Source organism: Geotrypetes seraphini, chromosome 3 (genome assembly GCF_902459505.1).
Source record: "Geotrypetes seraphini chromosome 3, aGeoSer1.1, whole genome shotgun sequence".
Taxonomy (NCBI): Eukaryota; Metazoa; Chordata; class Amphibia; order Gymnophiona; family Dermophiidae; genus Geotrypetes; species Geotrypetes seraphini.
In genome coordinates, this window is record NC_047086.1 from 339,066,582 (window position 1) to 339,085,295 (window position 18,714).

Here is an 18,714-nt window from a genome sequence, read left to right on the forward strand (position 1 = left end):
AGCTGCTTAGTCAGCCAAAAATGCAGTAAAACGTTCTTATCTTTTAAATGATTAAGCATTTTTTTGTTACCAGATCTTCTGGCTGGAACCTAGCACAGAGGCATTGAAAACAGTAGTGCTGGACAGCAATCAAATATCAAAATACAAATGAAACACACTGCGCTGCCGTGAACTGTGTCTCCTACAACTTGAAGAGTGATTCAAAGAACAAAAAGGCCTCTATTTAAAATTTTTATTAAAACAATGTCATGCAATTATTTTGTAGTCTCATATCCTAAATGTCTTCTATCCTTCCGTATCAATTTCGCTGCCCTTCTCTGTACCTTTTTTAATTCCACTATATCTTTTTTTGAGATACAGCGACCAGAATTGCACACAGTATTTGAGATGCAGCCATACCATTGAGCGATACAAGGGCATTATAACATGGTTGTGTGAAGAAGGGTGGGTTGTACGAGAGAAATGGAAGAGAGGGGAGGGAAAGGGACATAGAAGAGAGATGCTGGGAATGGAGACAATATAGGGACACAGAAGGGAACTATTGGAAAAGGGAGGAATAATGATATGGCGAGGACATGGATTCTGCGAGAGCAGATGCTAAACATGGAGGAAGAAAGGGAAGATCAAAACAAATAATTCATTTAAGGCTCCTTTTACAAAGGTGCATTAGGGCCTTAATGCGTGGAATAGCGTGCGCTAAATTGCCGCGTGCGCTAGCCGCTACAGTCTCCTTTTAAGCATGCGGTAAATTTTCAGCTAGTGTGCACTATAGCATGCGCTAATCCGGTGCGTGCGCTGAAAACATTAGCACAGTTTGTAAAAGGAGCCCTTAATCTCTCCGTTATGACCTTGTCTTGAGAGCCTCTTTTATCCCTTAGTCATCTAGCAGTCCAACGGATTCTCTTCCCGGCTTCTTGCTTTTAATATACTTAAAAGGTTTTTACTGTGTGTTTTTGCTTCCACGCAATCTTCTTTTAAAGGTCTCTCTTTGCATTCCTTATTAGCACCTTGCATTTGACTTGCCATTCCTTGTGCTGTTTACAATTATTTTCAGTTGGATCCATCTTCTACTTTCTGAAGGATTCGCTTTTAGTTCTAATAGCTTCCTTCACCTCACTCGTTAACTACACCGCACTTGTTAACCGGTTGCCATTTGGTCTTCCTTCCTCCTTTTTTAATACAAGGAATTTATCTAGTTTCGGTTTCCCAGATGATATTTTTGAAAAACATCCAAGTCTGATGTAAATTTTTGACCTTTGAAGCTGATCCTCTAAGTTTCTTTTCTACTATTCTCCTCATGTTAACAAAGTCTCCTTTTTTTAAAGTTAAATGCTGTTGTATTGGGTTTCCTTTAGGAACTTATTCCAGGGATTATATCAAATCTGATCATGTTATGATCACTGTTATCAAGTGGCCACAGTACCATGACCTCTCACACCAATTCATGTGCTCCACTAAGAACTAGGTCTAGAATTGCTTCACTTCTAATTGGTTCAGTTTTCAAGAAAAGGTTTGAAGAATTTGGATAGCTGAAATCAGGGGCGTACCAAGGGGGGAGGTGGGGGGAGGGTGGTCGGTCCACCCTGGGTGCACACCCCGAGGGTGTGCACAGCCGGCCACCCTCCCTATTCTGCCACTGCTGCCTTTCCTTAACCAGCAGCAGTGTCAGTACACAGGGATGTCTGCGGGTGCTCACCGGCGTTGCTCAGCTTCTGGCCAGCAACCCTGCTGAAAGCCATGGGCGTCCACTCCTCGCACGACGTGACATCAGAGAGAACACTTCCAACGCAGCTGTGGATCGGTGAGGTGTAGACACCCGTGGCTTTCAGCAGGGGAACCAGCAAGACATGCTGGGCAGGGAAGGTAGGGAGGATAGAAATGCTGAACAGGGAAGGGGGGAGGGTAGAAATACTGCAAAGGCAAGGGGGAGAAATACTGCAAAGGCAAGGGGGAGAAATACTGCAAAGGCAAGGGGGGAGACATGGTGCTGCTGCTGGTGCACAGGGAAGGGGGAAGGGTAGAAATACTGTACAGGGAAGGGGGGAGGGTAGAAATGCTGCAAAGGCAAGGGGGGAGACATGCTGCTGCTGCACAGGGAAGGGGGAGAAATGCTGCGCAGGCAAGGGGGAGAGAAATGCTACTGCTGCACAGGCAAGGAGGGGAATAAATGCTGCACAGGCAAGGGGGGAGAAATGCTGCTGCTGCACAGGGAAGTGGGGAGAGAAATGCTGCTGCTGCAGCACCCAATTGGGGAGAGAGAGGGAAGTAGGGAGAAGGAAGACAAGGAAGAGGAACCAGAGATGCCAAGTCCATGGGAGGGAGGGAAAGGAAAAAAGGAAAGGAGATACCAGACCATGGAGATGGATGAAGAGATGCCATGGCATGAGGGAATGGAAGGAGATAGAGATACCACACCATGCTGTGGAGTGGGAAGGAAGGAAGGAAAGGAGAAGAGAAAGAGAGAGATGCCAAAGCATAGGGGAGGGGGTGGAGACAGAAAAATGGGGAGGGGGTGAAGCTGAAATGAATCATGTGCAAAGGAGGAAAAGGACCCCAGATATACAGTTTATTGAAGGGACATAGAAAGAGGGAAGATGCCATATGGAAAAGAAAGAGAGGGTGGACAGTAGATGGAAGGAGCAGAGAGAGTGTGGGCAGTAGATGGAAGGGGTAGAGAGAGAGGGCAGAAGCTGGGTGGAAGGGGCAAAAAGAGGGCAGATGTTGCATGGAAGGGAGAGAGGACAAACGGTGTATAGAAAGAAGAGAGCAAAGAGAAGATGATTAAAGCAGAAATGACAAAAGGTAGAAATATTTTTTTGTTGCTTTACTTAGAATCAAGTAGTATTGTAACTGTATTGATAAAAGTTTATAAATAGGAAATGGAAATAAGGCAATTTTTTTGGACTAAACCCCTTTCCTCAGGACAGGATACCATAACAGCAGTATACTGTACTGTTCTGAAGAAAGATTTGGCCTCTGAAAGCTAATTGAAAAATGGATTAGTCCAATAATATGGTATTTTCTTATTTCTCATTATTTGTTTTATTTTTATTTGTTAATTTGTAAAGTAGTGACTGTTATATATCAGTTTTTTCAAATTTGCATCTACTGTCTTTATATTTTGCACAGTATTAGGGGACATGTGTCACTGTTTTTGTGGTGTTGTGGTGTTGCATTGTATGCAGAGTCTGGTTTCTTGGCGGTTCAGTTTAACTTTTGTCTACATATTTCTATTTTTAGTTTGTGATTATTCCATATTGGGCAAGGGTGTATCTCTGTTCTGTGTGTATGAAAAGGACATAGTTTTCAGTCGGCATTTACTACAGGATCAATTGACTGGCGTGATCTGGCTTGTTTAGATTTACAATGTATGTGTTGGTGTTCTAGTGCTCACTGCAGTGTTTAAGATGCTGCCTTTTCCTAGGTACACTCTTGTTGTGCGATATGTGGATTGTTACTAAATATCATATTTTTTATATAGATGGGGGGGGGGTTGTCAAAAATGATGGGCCCCGGGTGTCACATATGCTAGGTACGCCACTGGCTGAAATGAATATTTCCAGAAGGTGAGGTACAACTTTACTTTCAGAACCAAAACAGACCCAAGTAAAAGAACAGGCTTGATTTTGCTGTAAAAATTTGCTGTTTAGAGGAAGCAGAATATGTTTGTTTATTACAAACTTGTTATACTGCCTTTCCTGAAGGAGACTGGCCAAAGCGGTGTACATAAAATCACAAACTAAAACTAAAAGCTTGAAAAGGTGCTACACATTATGATAGGATAGGTACCAATCAGCGGAAACAAACATTCCAATTCAGCCAGCCCTCAAAAGTCACAGAGAGGATTCGTCTTAGGGGCAGGAGACAAAAGCCATACTAAAAAAGTAATTCTTTAGTTGTGATTTGAAGTTTTTAAAGGACTGTTTCTTACAAAGGGAAACGGGTGATATATTCCATAAGAAAGAGGCCAGGAAGAAAAAAGTATGGCCCATTGATGAATACACAGCTGCCGTGGTGTCCCATAGTTATTCATGAGTTTAACAAACCTGGTCTATACCTTTCTGGATGTACAATGACACAATCACCTTCTTTTTGTCTACTTATGCAGCCTACCACTCCTCCACCACAGATCACTAATCATATTCTTATTGCATTGTTTTACTTCCCTGAAATTATCTGAGATTATTTATTTATTTATTAAATTTTCTATACCTTTCTCCCAGGTGAGCTTAGAATGGTTTACATGAATTTATTCAGGTACTCAAGCATTTTTCCCTGTCTGTCCCAGTGGGCTCACGATCTATCTAATGTACAGTGCCTGTGGCAATGGGGGGATTAAATGACTTGCCCAGGGTCACAAGGAGCAGCATGGGTTTGAACCCACAACCTCAGGGTGCTGAGACAGTAGCTTTAACCACTGTACCACACTCTCCCTCAAAGTGCCTATCAGGGGATGTTCATCTCCTCCCTGTGGTTACAGTGTCCCACTAATAGTACTACTAAATTCCAGACAGTGGCATAGTAAGGAGGAGGGGCGGACCACCCCGGGTGCCAGAACCTTTCAGCTCCCCCATGCTATCCTTACGTCCTCCCTTCCCCATCCCTTTTTAAAAATCTTCACCAGTGTGAGTAACTACTTTAGCCTGCTACTCGCACTAGCCTGGCTCCCTCTGAAATTACTTCTGGGTCATGGGGCCAGGAAGTGACATCAGAGGGAACACCAGTGTGAGCAGCAGGCTGGAGAATCTGCTCATGCAGGCGAAGATTTAAAGAGGTATGGGAGAGGGAAGGAAGGGCGCAAGTGTGGCGGGGGGTAGCAGAGAGGAGAGCGGGCGGTTGGCATGGAAGGAGCTGAGGGCAGAGAGGAGGATGCAGGGAGGGGGGGTGCCACTGCCTTGAGCACCTCCTACCCTTGCTGCGCCACTGATTCCAAAGACAAAATTAAGACTTGCTATGAAAAGAAATGAAGGAATTAAGCCAGGTCAGACCTTTCCTAAATCTTTGCCTTTTATTGTCCCAATACAGGAGAGATGTGTCAGCAGCTGTGAATCCATAAAGCAACCTAAAATATTAACTTTCTCTGAGCCATATTATGGACACAATAATGCTAAGCTTTATTGGCTCAGGAAAATAAACAATAAAACTTCACTGGATATCAGATTAGACTGGTTACAAAATGGAGATTCTTTTCCTCTCAGACCGCATTATCTGTTCCATGGTATCTTGATCATCTTTCTTATATGTTGCTAGTGAATCTGAGGAAATCTGAAAACTGCTTTCTGGCTGCCAAATTGATATAATACTTCTTTTTCTATGCTCTAAAAGAGCTTAAAACTGTCCATCCTCTTTTGATGTGTCTTTAAAAATTGACCAGGGCTGGGAGGATTTCAGATGTATCCAAAGGCTTAGAAGATGTTGCGTCAACTGAGCCTCTCAATTTATAGTCAGAAAACATGAAAAGCCCAGTAGGGCTAAAAGGAACTTAACCAATTCTGTCTAATACATATAAATCTATTTAAGAGCTCAGTGGATTGGAAGTATTCAATGCCCTATAGTAATCTAAGATGTAGAAATGGACCTTCAGCATGTCACATATTCTCTTTCTCAGATTACATATTAGGTTTATGTAATCTGACCATGTAATCAGGACCATTCCTTCTGGGTCCTCCAGGTGAGATTCAGAACCTTTGTATAATATGGGGATTAGCACGTTGCCCCCATCTCCACTGGGAACAAAAAGAAAAGGGACCCTGATCCAAATTGAGAGGGATGAACATTCTGTTTGTAAAAATAACAAAAAACATGTTTTCTTTTTGTGCCCACTTGATATGTATTAAAAGTAGAGCTGTGGCTTAATTGCAGTAACTAATGCAATTAATCCCCTCTTTTACAGAACTGCGCAAGAGGCTTTTTAGCGTCCTCCAGCGCGCTGAATACTCTACACTGCTGTGACACTCATAGGAACTCTATGAACGGCAGAGCAGCGCAGAACATTCAGTGCACCAACCGGCGCTAAAAACCTCTTGTGCGGTTTTGTAAAAGAGGGGTTAAAGACTTGCGGTGATTATATTGTTTTTGTATTCATTATAAAATTCTAATAAAAAATAAAAATAAAAAAAAAAGAGGGGTTAAAGAGTTAATTATCTGTGTTAATTTTTATCAATCTTCAGCTACATTGGAAGGGGGGGGGGGGGGCGCTAGTGAGCCCGATGGGATAGGTCGACAGACGCACGAGCTCTGGTGAAAAGAATCAATTATTACTCGAGAAAAGATCTTTAATAGTATTTATTTATTTAATTCGATTTCTATCCCGTCCTCCCAGCAGCTCAGAATGGGTTACAAGCAAACATTCACAATGGAATACATTTGGACAGTACAAAGACTATGCAGCAACTTAAGTATAGGTTAAGAATGGAGAAGTGGGTGCAGGAGGAAGGGGAAATTTTAGGGGATGGTGGGGGTTGATTGCAGTTGGAATTTTAGTTGAAGAGGAGGGTCTTTACAGCTAGTAACTACAACTGTGCAATTACACCTCAAACTGTGGTGGAAATGGCTTCAGGCAAACCAAGCAAGAGAAAGAGCGCTGAGCCCTCGTCCCCGTTGATAAATGGTGCAGCCAAACCTGAGGATGCGGCTACGGCCACCATTTTGGAGGAGCTCCAATTGATTCTGGAGTTACTCATGGATACCAAACAAGATATAAATGACATGAAAGCAGACATTTCTACCTTAAAGGAGGAATTTGCTAATGCACAATCGAGAACCTATGTCCTAGAAAATAGAACTAAAGTGACTGAAGATTCCATCAAGCAGCTGTTCAAGCAGGCCTCGTTCATTACTTTACTGGAACGTGCACTCAAGGAGTCTGAGAAACGCGCAAGAAGGAATAGCTTCCGACTCCTAGAGTTGCCTGAAGGTTGCGAGGCCTGTGATCTCGTTGACTTCTTAGCGGTTCTGCTTCCTCAAATTCTTAAGATGAACGATGACACTAAATTGGAATTTGACAGTGCTTACAGAATCCCGCAGCCAAATACCTTCCACAAGAAGTTCCCTAGACCCATCTTAGTCACGCTACTGAGACATCATCAAGTCCTCATGATTATGCAATATGCCAAGCAACAGTTGCCGATTTCATTTGAGGGAAATAAAATTCTTACAATCCCAGATCTCGCTAAAGAAACTGCAAAGAGGAGGAAACTTCTGCTTTCTTACAGACCCCAACTAAAATCTATGGGTGCTAAATTTGGCACGTTTTATCCCGCTCGCATGCGTGTTACACACAACATCACAAAAGACTTTCATAACCCTGCAGAGCTGGCAGACTTCATTGAAAGTGTGAAGCCCACCTTCATTGACAAAACTTGAAGGCTTATAGTTCTCCTGACTTGGTTTCTCAGTGAGTAACGGGACAATGTTTATGCAATGCAGAATGACTAGTTAATTTTCGCTTGTCTTTCCTGCTAGTAGTGTTGTCTCCTTATAAAGAAGTCATTATAATGTTTTCATACTTTATCCTGTTTTTCATCGGAGGCCTCATTGCCTGGGTTTCTCTCTCCTATCAGCTTATAGACCCACAGTCTTATTAGCTTGTTTGCCAAAGTTATTTGTGTTCTTGCAGTGCATGTTAGCAGAGTGCGTTTGACACTATTTTCTTTTTTTGTTATATGAGACTGGCTGTCCTCTTAATGACTACTTGCTGTGCATTGAAGTCTTTTGCAGTTATAACTATTGTCTTGATGTTAATCAAGTGAGTTGAAGTAGAAGGGAGTACCAAGGTTGTCTGGGCCACCGAGGAGCAATCACAATCATGGTGGCATGGTCTCACTTCAGCTTGACTAGAGTCTTTTGAATGAGAGGAAATGGAGGAAACGCATATAGAAAAAGATTCGTCCAGTCCAGAAGAAAAGCATCTGCCTCGAGGCGATGAGGAGTGTAAATCCTGGAGTAAAACTGAGGCAGTTTGAAGTTGTGGGGGGCTGCAAAGAGATCGATCTGAGGCGTTCCCCACTGAGAGAAGATGTGATGAAGGGGCGTGGAGTGGAGAGTCCATTCGTGAGGTTGCAGAAGACGACTCAAGTTGTCCGCTAAGGCATTGTCCGTCCCCTGAATGTAGACCGCTTTGAGGAAGGTGTTGTGGTGAATCGCCCAATCCCACACTTTCAGAGCTTCCTGATAGAGGGAGGCCGATTCCGTGCCGCCCTGTTTGTTGATATAATACATGGCGACTTGGTTGTCTGTGCGAATGAGGTCAACACGGTCGTGAAGCAGATGTCGAAAAGCAATGAGAGCATTGAAAATCGCCCTGAGTTCCAGGAGATTGATGTGGCACTGGCGGTCCGTGCTGGTCTAATAACCTTGAGTGCGGAGACCATCCAGATGAGCCTCCCAAGCATAAGTCGAAGAGTCGGTCGTGAGAACTTTCTGATGGGGGTGTGTGTGAAACAGCAAACCTCTGGATAGATTGGAAGAGAGCATCCACCAGCGAAGAGACTGTGTCAGAGCAGGAGTGACCTGGATGTGTCGAGACAGGGGGTTGCATACCTGTGTCCATTGAGATGCTAGGGTCCACTGAGGAATCCTGAGGTGAAGTCTGACAAAAGGAGTCACGTGAACTGTAGAGGCCATGTGGCCCAGAAGAACCATCATGTGTCTCGCCGAAATGGATGGGCGAGAGGACACCGAATGACAAAGATGTAGGAGAGCTTCCAGACGTTGAGGAGGGAGGAACGCTCTGAGGTGGACAGTATCCAGAATAGCTCCGATGAAGGGAAGAGTCTGGGAAGGTTGCAGATGGGATTTTGGAAAGTTGATCTCGAACCCCAGACTCTGCAGAAACCAGACAGTCCTCTGGGTCACCAGGACGACTCCATGAGACGTGAAATCCTTGATGAGCCAATCGTCCAGGTAGGGAAACACCTGAAGACTATGGTTCCGGAGCGATGTGGCCACCACCACCAGACACTTGGTGAAGACTCTGGGTGACAACGCCAGGCCGAAAGGGAGCACTCGGTATTGAAGATGAAGATGTCCCACCTGGAAATTGAGGTATTGACGGGAGGCCAGATGAATGGGAATGTGAGTGTAGGCCTCCTTGAGATCCAGAGAGCATAACCAGTCATTCTGCTCGAGGAGGGGATACAGGGATGCCAGGGTCAACATGCAAAATTTTTCTTTGACCAGAAATTTATTGAGAACCCTGAGATCCAAAATAGGACGCAGATCGCCTGTCTTCTTTGGAACAAGGAAGAACCGTGAATAAAAACCCTTGTTCTGTTGAGCCAAAGGAACTGGCTCGACAGCCTGGAGCTGCAATAAAGCTTGAGCTTCCTGAAGAAGAAGGACGGTCTGGGTCAAGTTGGAAGGATACTCTCTTGGAGGATGTTCCGGAGGAACTTGGTGGAACTGAAGAGAGTATCCCTCCCTTACGATGGAAAGGACCCAGAGGTCAGTGGTAATAGTCGTCCATCGATGGTAAAAATGATGGAGACAACCTCCTATCGGGGGAAAAACTGAGAATGACAGAACGACGGACTGAGAAGCCTTAGGGACAGCAGATGTCTGAGGCTTCTGTTGTTGCTTTTGTTGATGCTGCCTCTTAACAGGCTGATGGATGGCAGGAGCCTGTTTGGGCGGGAAACGCCACTGGTAGATCAAAGGCGGGCGTGATGGACGAGTAGGAGCAGGCTTGGGCTTCGGACGAAGAATAGAATGGAAAGACTTCTCATGGTCCGAAAGCTTCTTGGTCGCCGCCTCAATGGACTCATCAAAGAGGTTGGTACCAGCACATGGGACATTGGCCAGTCTGTCCTGAAGATTGGGGTCCATGTCGATGGTCCTGAGCCACGCCAGGCATTGCATGGCCACCGAGCAAGCAGTAGCCCAAGCAGATAACTCAAAGGCATCGTATGAGGACTGCATCATTTGTAACCGGAGTTGGGATAACGAAGCCAGAACCTCCTAGTACTCAAACTGTGCCCGAGAATCCAAGTAGGGTATGAACTTGTGAAGGACAGACAGGAAAAATTCAAAATAGGTGATGAAATGAAAGTTATAATTAAGAACTCTGGATGTCATCATTGAGTTCTGGTAAATGCGCCTGCCAAACCTGTCCATCGTCTTGCCCTCTCTGCCAGGTGGAACGGTGGCATATACCTGGGAGGGGTGAGACTGCTTCAATGAAGACTCCACCAAGAGGGATTGATGGGATAGTTGGGCACCATCAAACCCCTTATGGTGAACCGTGCGGTATCTGGCATCCAATTTACCCGGCACAGTGGGGATGGAATAGGGTGTCTCAAGATAGCAAACAAAGGTCTGATCCAGCAGCTTATGAAGAGGAAGCTTGAGGGATTCAGCAGGTGGTTGAGGGAGATGCATGGTCTCCAGATACTCCTTCGAAAATTTGGACCCAGTATCCAGTTGAATGTCCAGATGAGCTGCCATCTGTCGAAGAAAAGAGGAGAAAGACAGCTGGTCAGCCAAAGCAGGGCCTCGAGAAGGACTCGAGGACGTCAAGGCCTCTTGATCCAATGAGGACGGGGATCTAGATGGGAAAAGGATCCCATCGTGTCCTCGAGCTCCGGCAGAGGAGGAGGTGAAGTAGCCGGCGGGGAATACTGAAGAAAAAGCTGCTTCCGATGAGGTGAGGCATGCCTGGACGAGTGCCTCGAAGAATGTCTCAATCGATGATGCGAGCTGTGTCTGGAAGTAGGCCTCGACAAACGAGGCGAGTGAGTCTTCGCTAAGGCCCCCAGCGAGTGGATGGGGCTGGAAGCGGTGGATCGAAGCAGAGGAGGTTGGCTGGAATCACCTCGAGGCACTCGCAAAGGCTTGAGTCCTTGCATCGAGTGGATTCGAGCCTTTGGAGGCACTCGCAAAGACTCTACTCCTTGCATCGAGTGAATCGGTTCCAGTGGAGGCATGGGCAAAGACTCTGCTCCTTGCGATGCATGCATCGATGCCAGACCAGACACTCGCAGAGACTCTGCTCCCTGTAGAGAGTGTGTGTATCGCTGAGGCACTGGAGGCGGCTCGACCTCGCGGGAGGCCTCCGCTTGCCCAGGCTGGATTTGAGAGAGAAGCTTTGGCCCCATGGTGGTAAAGAGCTCAATGAATTGCTTCTCAAGTAAGGTCTGGAACGAAGCCGGCAAGGATGGATCCGCATCAGCAATGGGACCACCTGCAAGGGCTTCGCGCTCCCTTGAGGCAGTGTGAGAGTGCTTGGGCTTAGAAGCCTTGGGCACTTTAAGCACCACCGGGGGAATGGGCTGCTAGGCTACCTGACCTGAGGAGACAGAGGAAGGCACCGCAGCCTGCGTTGAAGACGGAGCCGGTACAAACGAGGCAGGTTTGATGAGGCTCGGAGCAGAAGACGTGGAAGCCTGGGGAGCCTCAGGTGAGGCAGATGGTGAAGCACCCTTCGATGATGAAAACTCCATTGAAGACTCCACAGTGAACAACTGCTCCCACAAGAAGCACCGACGCTTGAAAGCACGTGCTGTAAGTGTTGAACAAGGCCGGCACGATTTCGGAAGGTGTTGAGGTTCGAGACACCGAAGACAGCATCGATGAGGGTCCGTCAGCGAAATCGCATGATGGCACTTGGCACACTTTTTAAAACCAGTAATAGGCCGGGACATAGGCCGGAAAGATCGAAGCCGCGGGGCTGCAGCCACGTGGCCTGCCTGGTCGAATGGATGGAAGAAATTTTTTTTATTTTAAAAACATAAAGAACGACGAAAACCAGCGATTAAGAGAAAAATAACCCAAAACCGCGGACTTTAGAAGGCACAAGTGAAAAAACTTTACGCAGAGAGTCGAAGACGGACTTCTCGGCTCCGTGGAAAAGTAAGAACTGAGGAGACGCACCCTGCGTTGGGCGGGAAGGCACTTGCGCATGCACGGTGCGGGTGACTCAAAACTTCGAGTTTCTTCAAGCAAGACTGCTTGTGAGCGTCCGCATCGGGGCTCCGTTGGATCACGTCACCCATTAGTGAGAATACCTGCCTGCTTGTCCTGGGATAATTTTTGTTCCGTACACCTGCCTGATACGATAGAATTCTGTTAAAGAATCATTCGTATACACAACCCCTTGCAGAAGGAAAAGCAAACAACCACAAGTCGCGAATAGGGCGCATTCTATGGACAAATTGAAAGCGATCGAGAAGATAACTAGGTATGAGGCCATTCAGTGACTTAAAGCAAATGCAGCCAAATTTAAACAGTATTCTTGCCTCTATTGGTAACCAGTGCAAAATAGGATAATTTTCAAATTAATTATCAATCGGGCTGCAGCGTTCTGAATGATCTGCATCCTCGTAATGTTTTTTTTGCGTATAGATAAATAAACGATGTTGCAATAATCCAAGGTACTCAAAATGAGTGACTGAGCCAAGAGCCTGATAGAGAGAAAATCAAAATATGGCTTTATTGTTCAAAGTTTCCAGAGCAAAAAGTAGCATTTTCTGACAAGGGTATTAATAAGCGTGCCAAATGATAAATTTTGATCTAGGTTAATTCCTAGGATTTTAATAACTGGTAGATATTGTTTAATAACTGGGATATATCGTTCTATTCAGATTTAAGGAGTCATCCTTGATCTTGTTTGAAGGGGAAGCTAAGAAAAATTTAGTTTTGTCAGGGTTGGCTGTACCTATATGACATGTAGGAAGGTATGGCATGACTGTTCAAATAGGAAGAAAGGAGGGTTTTACTCTTGAATGTAGTTACTCTCATCCTCTTCCACTATTTCCACCCTCTCATCATCTTAGCGGTCTTTATCTTCTTTTTGCAGAAATGTGAAGTGAGCCAAATTAAGGAGGGACACTTTTACTCAGTCCTTTTTAACTTCCATCCCGATGCATTGATCGTTGTTGTCTCCATTTCTACTATGTCAAAGCAGCACCGCAGGTATCTTTTAAAAAAAATTTATTTATTCATTTTAAAGCCATGATTAAGTACAGGATATAATACAATCATATAACTCTATAAAAGCACTTAAATATATTTACAATTATAATTTATGACAAATAGATATATCACCCCCCCCATTATATTACAAAAATACACTCAAATTGAGAAATTGAAAAATACATTCCCACCCGCCCGCCCTCCCACCCACCCACCTTTGACGTGTATGACCAAAGGGCATAATCACCAATCACTCTTTGCAAAATTTTGTCAATGGCTCCCAAATCTTCAGAAACTTTTTATAATGTCCCTGATATATGGCCATATTCCATCTTAAAAACGTGACAGAGAGACTCCCACCAAAAGGAATAGTGCAGTCTATCCCAGTTTTTCCAATTCTTTAGAATAAGCTGTATGGCAACCCCTGTCATAATAAAGAGAAGTTTATTATTACGGGATGATATTTGGCTTTTAGCTCTCATCATAGTGCCAAATAGCAGTGTCATATGTTAATGCCACTGGATTTTCCATTACTTTGTTTACCTGATCCCAAATGGATCTCCAAAATTGAAGTAACATAATAAATGATCTAATGTCCCAGGTTCGAGATGACAGTGCCAACACCTATTAGACTTGGAACTATCTAATTTCTGTAACCGAATTGGGGACCAAACTGCTCTATGTAACGAAAAAAAAACAAGTTTGCCTCATAGATGCAGACACCGTACATCTCATCCTCTAAGTCATGATTCATGGCTATTGAGACGCACCGCAGGTATCTTAATGGCTCAGAATCCACGAGTGTCCCAGAACCTTCCTCATTGAACTGAGTCACTTGGCACCCCTGCTTCTCCTCCTCAGCCCTTTCCTCGATTCCTCTGTCTTCTCCTCTTTCCAACAGCTCTTCTCTTTGCTGCTTATTTTTTTCATATCTCCCAGGTCATTTCCTCCACCTTTGAAACCCTTCTCAATCCCTCATTTCTCAATTTAATTCCTTGCGTCTCAATCCCCTTCTAGTTCGTCTCTTTCTTCCTTCTTCACAACAACAGCAGCAGGAGCAGAACTGGTAAGTTAATAGGTACAGTGACAGAAAGCAGGCACACCCTACCACTTCTCCTCTCCAAGCTGGCATACATTCTCTATACTGGAAGCAAGCCTTAGGGAGAGGAGGGGAAGAGGTATGTGTGAGGACAGAGAGCATACACTCACTATATTTATTCTTGTGATGCTATGGCACTGCGTTTATGTTCCTGGAACTTTGTTCAGGCTTTGAACTGAGGGGAAGACAGTTCCCCATGCACATTGAAAATTAAAAACAAACATGCAAAAAAAAAAAAAAAATCATAACAAGTTCCATTCTCTAAATGGGATTCCAGATAGAAGAAACAAACAGGAAGCTTTGATCCTGTTCATTCTAATTTAAATAACCAGTGGTGAGGCAGTGGAGTCGTGGCTGTGTTCATATGCAGTAGAGAAGGGACCAGTGTGAATAAAGCACCTAACACTCTAGCTCCTCTCTAGCTCTGACGCTCTGTCCCTGCTACAACTTGCCAGCATAAACTCTGTATAATGAGAATTGGCAGGCAATGTGCAGGATGGGCAGCCCCCAGAGTGCCCAGCACCTGCTCCCAATCCTGAACCTTCTTGAGGCGAACTAGAGGCAGCAGATGAGGTGAAGTGGAACACTGAGGCCATGGTCCCAAACATGGTTAAATTAAAAGGGAAATTATTTGCAAATTAATAGTAATAAATGCAAGATGCAATTAAATCTGGTTGGTTTTATACCAGTTCAAAAGCTCACTTAGGTTTTAAATAAAGTGTTTATTTTGCCAGGTCGTTATAAGTGGGAATAAGGAAGTCATGTTTCTGAATCCCATGTCGTTTATTTCCCCTTCCAAAATGAAATAAAGATAAAATTGGTGTTACTACTTGTCATTTCTATAACGCTGTTAGATGTATGCAACGTTGTATATTAAACAGTTCATAGCCAACCCCGCGAAAGACAAAGGCGCGCGCCGACAACTGAGCGCAAGATGGAGGCGCGCGCCAAAGAAAATTACAATTTTTAGGGGCTCCGACGGGGGGTTTTGTTGGGAAGCCCCCCCAGTTTACTTAATAGAGATCGCGCCGGTGTTGTGGGGGGTTTGGGGGGTTGTAACCCTCCACATTTTACTGTAAACTTAACTTTTTCCCTAAAAACAGGGAAAAAGTGAAGTTTTCAGTAAAATGTAGAGGGTTACAACCCCCCAAGCCCCCCACAATGCCCCCACAACATGGCACGATCTCTATTAAATAAAGTGGGGGGGTTCCCTCCCCACCCCCCCCCCCGTCGGAGCCCTAAAAGCAGTAATTTTGTGCAGCATGCGCCTCCGCGCTGCGCTCAATTGTCTGCGCGCGCCTTTGTCCCGGCGCACTTTTGACCTGACACCATATTAAACACATGAGACAGAGCTTATGATCTAATTAAAACAGATAAATAGGACAAATAAGGGATTAGGAAATTGCTTACAGTGGGAATGACTTTAAACAGACACAGGTACTTTATAAGTGAATAGTAGTTAGGAGGATATTTTTTGTAATTTCTTTATTCAAAGCAACAGGACATCAGCAAAATACATGCCATTGACATATAGAGGGGCATAATAATAAAAAAAAGCAACGTCTAGATCCCCTTTTGGCCTAAGACCATAAACGCTGAAAGTAGCAGCAGGGAAATTGTTCAGTAGTTTAAACGCCCAGACCACCACTACGTCTAACCTTAGAACACATTATCAACCAAAAAATAGCCTAAGTCCCAAACGCCCAAAACAAGACCTTTTAGGTGAAGGAGGGGCCAGTCCTTCGCCTAAAAGCTGGATTCTGTAATTGGCATCTGTCAAAAACAACACCGGTTACAGAATCCACCCCCCCCACCCCCGAACTGCCACAACCCGCAGTAGGAGAGATTGGGCATCTCTCCTGCCGTGATCGTTGCCGGGAGGGGGGGTGGGGCGGGGGCAGGTTGCCGGGGCTGCTAAGCTGATTGCGGCAACTGCAATCAGCTCAGCGGCCCCTATTCGGAACTTATACCTGTTTTGACTTGGTTTAAGTCAAAACGTATAAGTTCCGACTAGGCAACCTGTTAAAGGTTTTGTTTATACTTGCTGTACAACTAAGTCTAGGTCGGCCCATCTCCCGCACTTTCCCCTCCTCTAAAAAAGCCTCCTTTCGCTCTAGGCGTTTAGAGGTAGGGGAAAGGCCTAAGCTGGTTTTAGATACGTCTACAACCAGATTTGATTATCGGTACTTGGACGATCTTGCTTTTTGATCATCCAAGTACCGATTTAGGCCACTTTTTGGACATTTTTTTAAATTATGAGCCCCATACCATATTTCCCCAACGATAGGCCGCGCTTATACATTAATTATACAATCCTGCGTACCTGTACCTTTTAAAATCACTCTCCCCCCATACCTTTTTAAAACCTGGCTCTCTCCTGTCTCTCCCTCACTGGACAACTGCCTCCTCCAATCTTGTGGCCAGTGGCGCAGGGCAGGAGCGAGCCTTTCCACACTCCAGCCTGGGCCTGCGCAGCTTCCTGAATGGCTGCCATCAGTTCTTGTGAGTCATGCCTTGTGCTGCTGGCTGCGAGATTGGAGGAGGCAGCCGTCCAGTGAGGGAGAAATAGGAGCGAGCCAGGATTTTTAAAAGGTATATTTGCTCCATAAGACACATTTCAGTAACTCTGCGGCTAATAACATGGGGTGGCTTATCTTAGAGTTTTTAAACATAAATGAGCATTTTCTGCGGCTTATAGAATGGGGTGGCCTATAATGTGGGGTGGCTTATAGTTGGGGAAATACGGTATAAAAAACACTCATAAGGAGTTAGGAGTTAAAAGCAACCTCAAAAAAGGGGGCTTTTAGCCTAGATTTAAATACAGCCAGATACATGGAGGGGCATAATAAAAAAATGTGCCTAAGTCAGAGGTTGGACGATTTATGCAAGACGTCCACAAACCCAGCAAAAAAAAATGTCCTTCAGGGCCGTCCAGCTGGGCTGCTCCTTCCTGCCTTTAGCCGCACAGAGACATGCTCTGATGTCGGAGAGAAGGCTTTCAGGTCTGCCATGTACAGCATGCAAAAGCTGCTGCCTGCGTCCCTGTATGGCTGAAGGCAAGAAGGAGCAGCCCAGGTGGGCGGCCCTGAAGGAAGTAACTGGGATCCCCAGTGACCTGGGAGGTTTCTCTCCGACGTCAGCTCTGACATTGGAGGGAAGCCTTCCAGGTTGGCTTCGGCAGAGAAGAAGGGCATGGGATCCCTGGCGGCGTCTATGGCGTCGGCTTCGGTGGAGGAGAGCGGGCAGGAAGGAGGGTATGGGATCCCTGGCAGCAGTGGCCATTAAGGAGGAAGGGGGGCGGGAGACCCACGCAGTGCCGCATACCCTCAACAAGTGGCTCGCGTACCCCTAAGGGTACACATACCACATGTTGAAAAACTCTGTATTAGAATATGCACACAAAGGGATCTCTTTATGCAGTTAAGAAAGAAAGCATTTGCTGCTAATTTACTTTCTGATCTTTGTCTCAGACAGGATGCTGACAACTTTTTGATCTAACCAGTAATAAACAGGTCTCTACTTTCCCCATTGTATCGCTACCCTTGAAGAAAGAAGAGTATGTAGCAGTAAATCTGGCAGAGTGTTTTCTGTGGCTTTTAGAATTGCACCACATGAGACTGACTAATTTCACAGTATGACTGCTTCTCAGTACATGAAGTGAAACCCAGTTCCTCCCTGTTCTTGGTGGCAGAACATGGATATTTGACTGTTGGTTTTAGTTAGGACACTTTGGCTCTGATACAGAAAATCCTTTAGTGATGAAGTTTACTCAAGATTTTTCTGCCCCCATCTTAATCTCAATGCAGACTGACATGTTAGCATGTGTAAAGAAAGCATATGGGACGCTGCCCTTTCCTTTAAGAATATACCCTCACAATGTCAGAACCATAGTCCTGCCCAATGGGAAAGTGAAACAGGAGGGGTGGATCCAGAACTAGGAAGTATAAAAGCTAGGGGCACAACCAGGTTAAAGAGGCCCAGAAAGTAACAGCGACATCCTATGGCTATCTGTGTGTGAATAGCCACTGGTAAGCCAAGCCTCACTTGGAACCTTGCAGCCTTTGTATTTTGACTTGAGTACGTGAAGATCCATGCCAGGGACAAGTAAAGTGTGCTACTTCTCCTTCCGTATTCGCGGTGATAGGGGATTAACAGACTGGTGAAAACAGAAAAACCGTGATTAACTTTTTCATATGTTATTCACGGTTTTCTGTTAAAAACCCTCGAGAATATGATAAAACCGCGAATAACATACGAGAAAGATATTCGCCTCCTCCCCCCACCTGCCCGGGTCTCTCCTTAACCCTGGCCCCGTCTACGTAGCAGGGGAAAAAGAGAAGCACACCGCCAACTCCCATCGCATCGCTCCAACCCCTCCCACCCCACCAAGCCGCCGCTCTTATCTACGAGGGTTCCGACAGTGATGAACCCCGTCTACAGAGCAGAGAGAGAGAAAAGCACATCGCAAACTCCCATCGCGTCGCTCCAACCCCTCCCACCCCAGCAAGCTTTCGTTCTTACCTCTGAGGGTCCCAGATGATGTAATTTGGGGGGAGGAGTCAGCACAGCTAAAAATCGTGAATAATCGAAGTTGTGAATGTTGAAAATGCAAATACGGAGGGAGAAGCGTACTGTGCTACAGGCACGAGCAGGCAAGAGCAGGCCATACGAGGACATTGTTGCATTACAGATTAGCTTCAAGTTGC

The 18,714-nt window shown here is 45.3% G+C and overlaps 1 protein-coding gene across 3 annotated transcripts in view; it reads right to left on the reverse strand.

Annotated features, from left to right (window-relative positions):
* Window positions 1–18,714, reverse strand: part of WDPCP (WD repeat containing planar cell polarity effector) — a 483,012-nt gene that overhangs the window by 36,777 nt on the left and 427,521 nt on the right. The gene's annotated exons all lie outside the window — the stretch shown is intronic.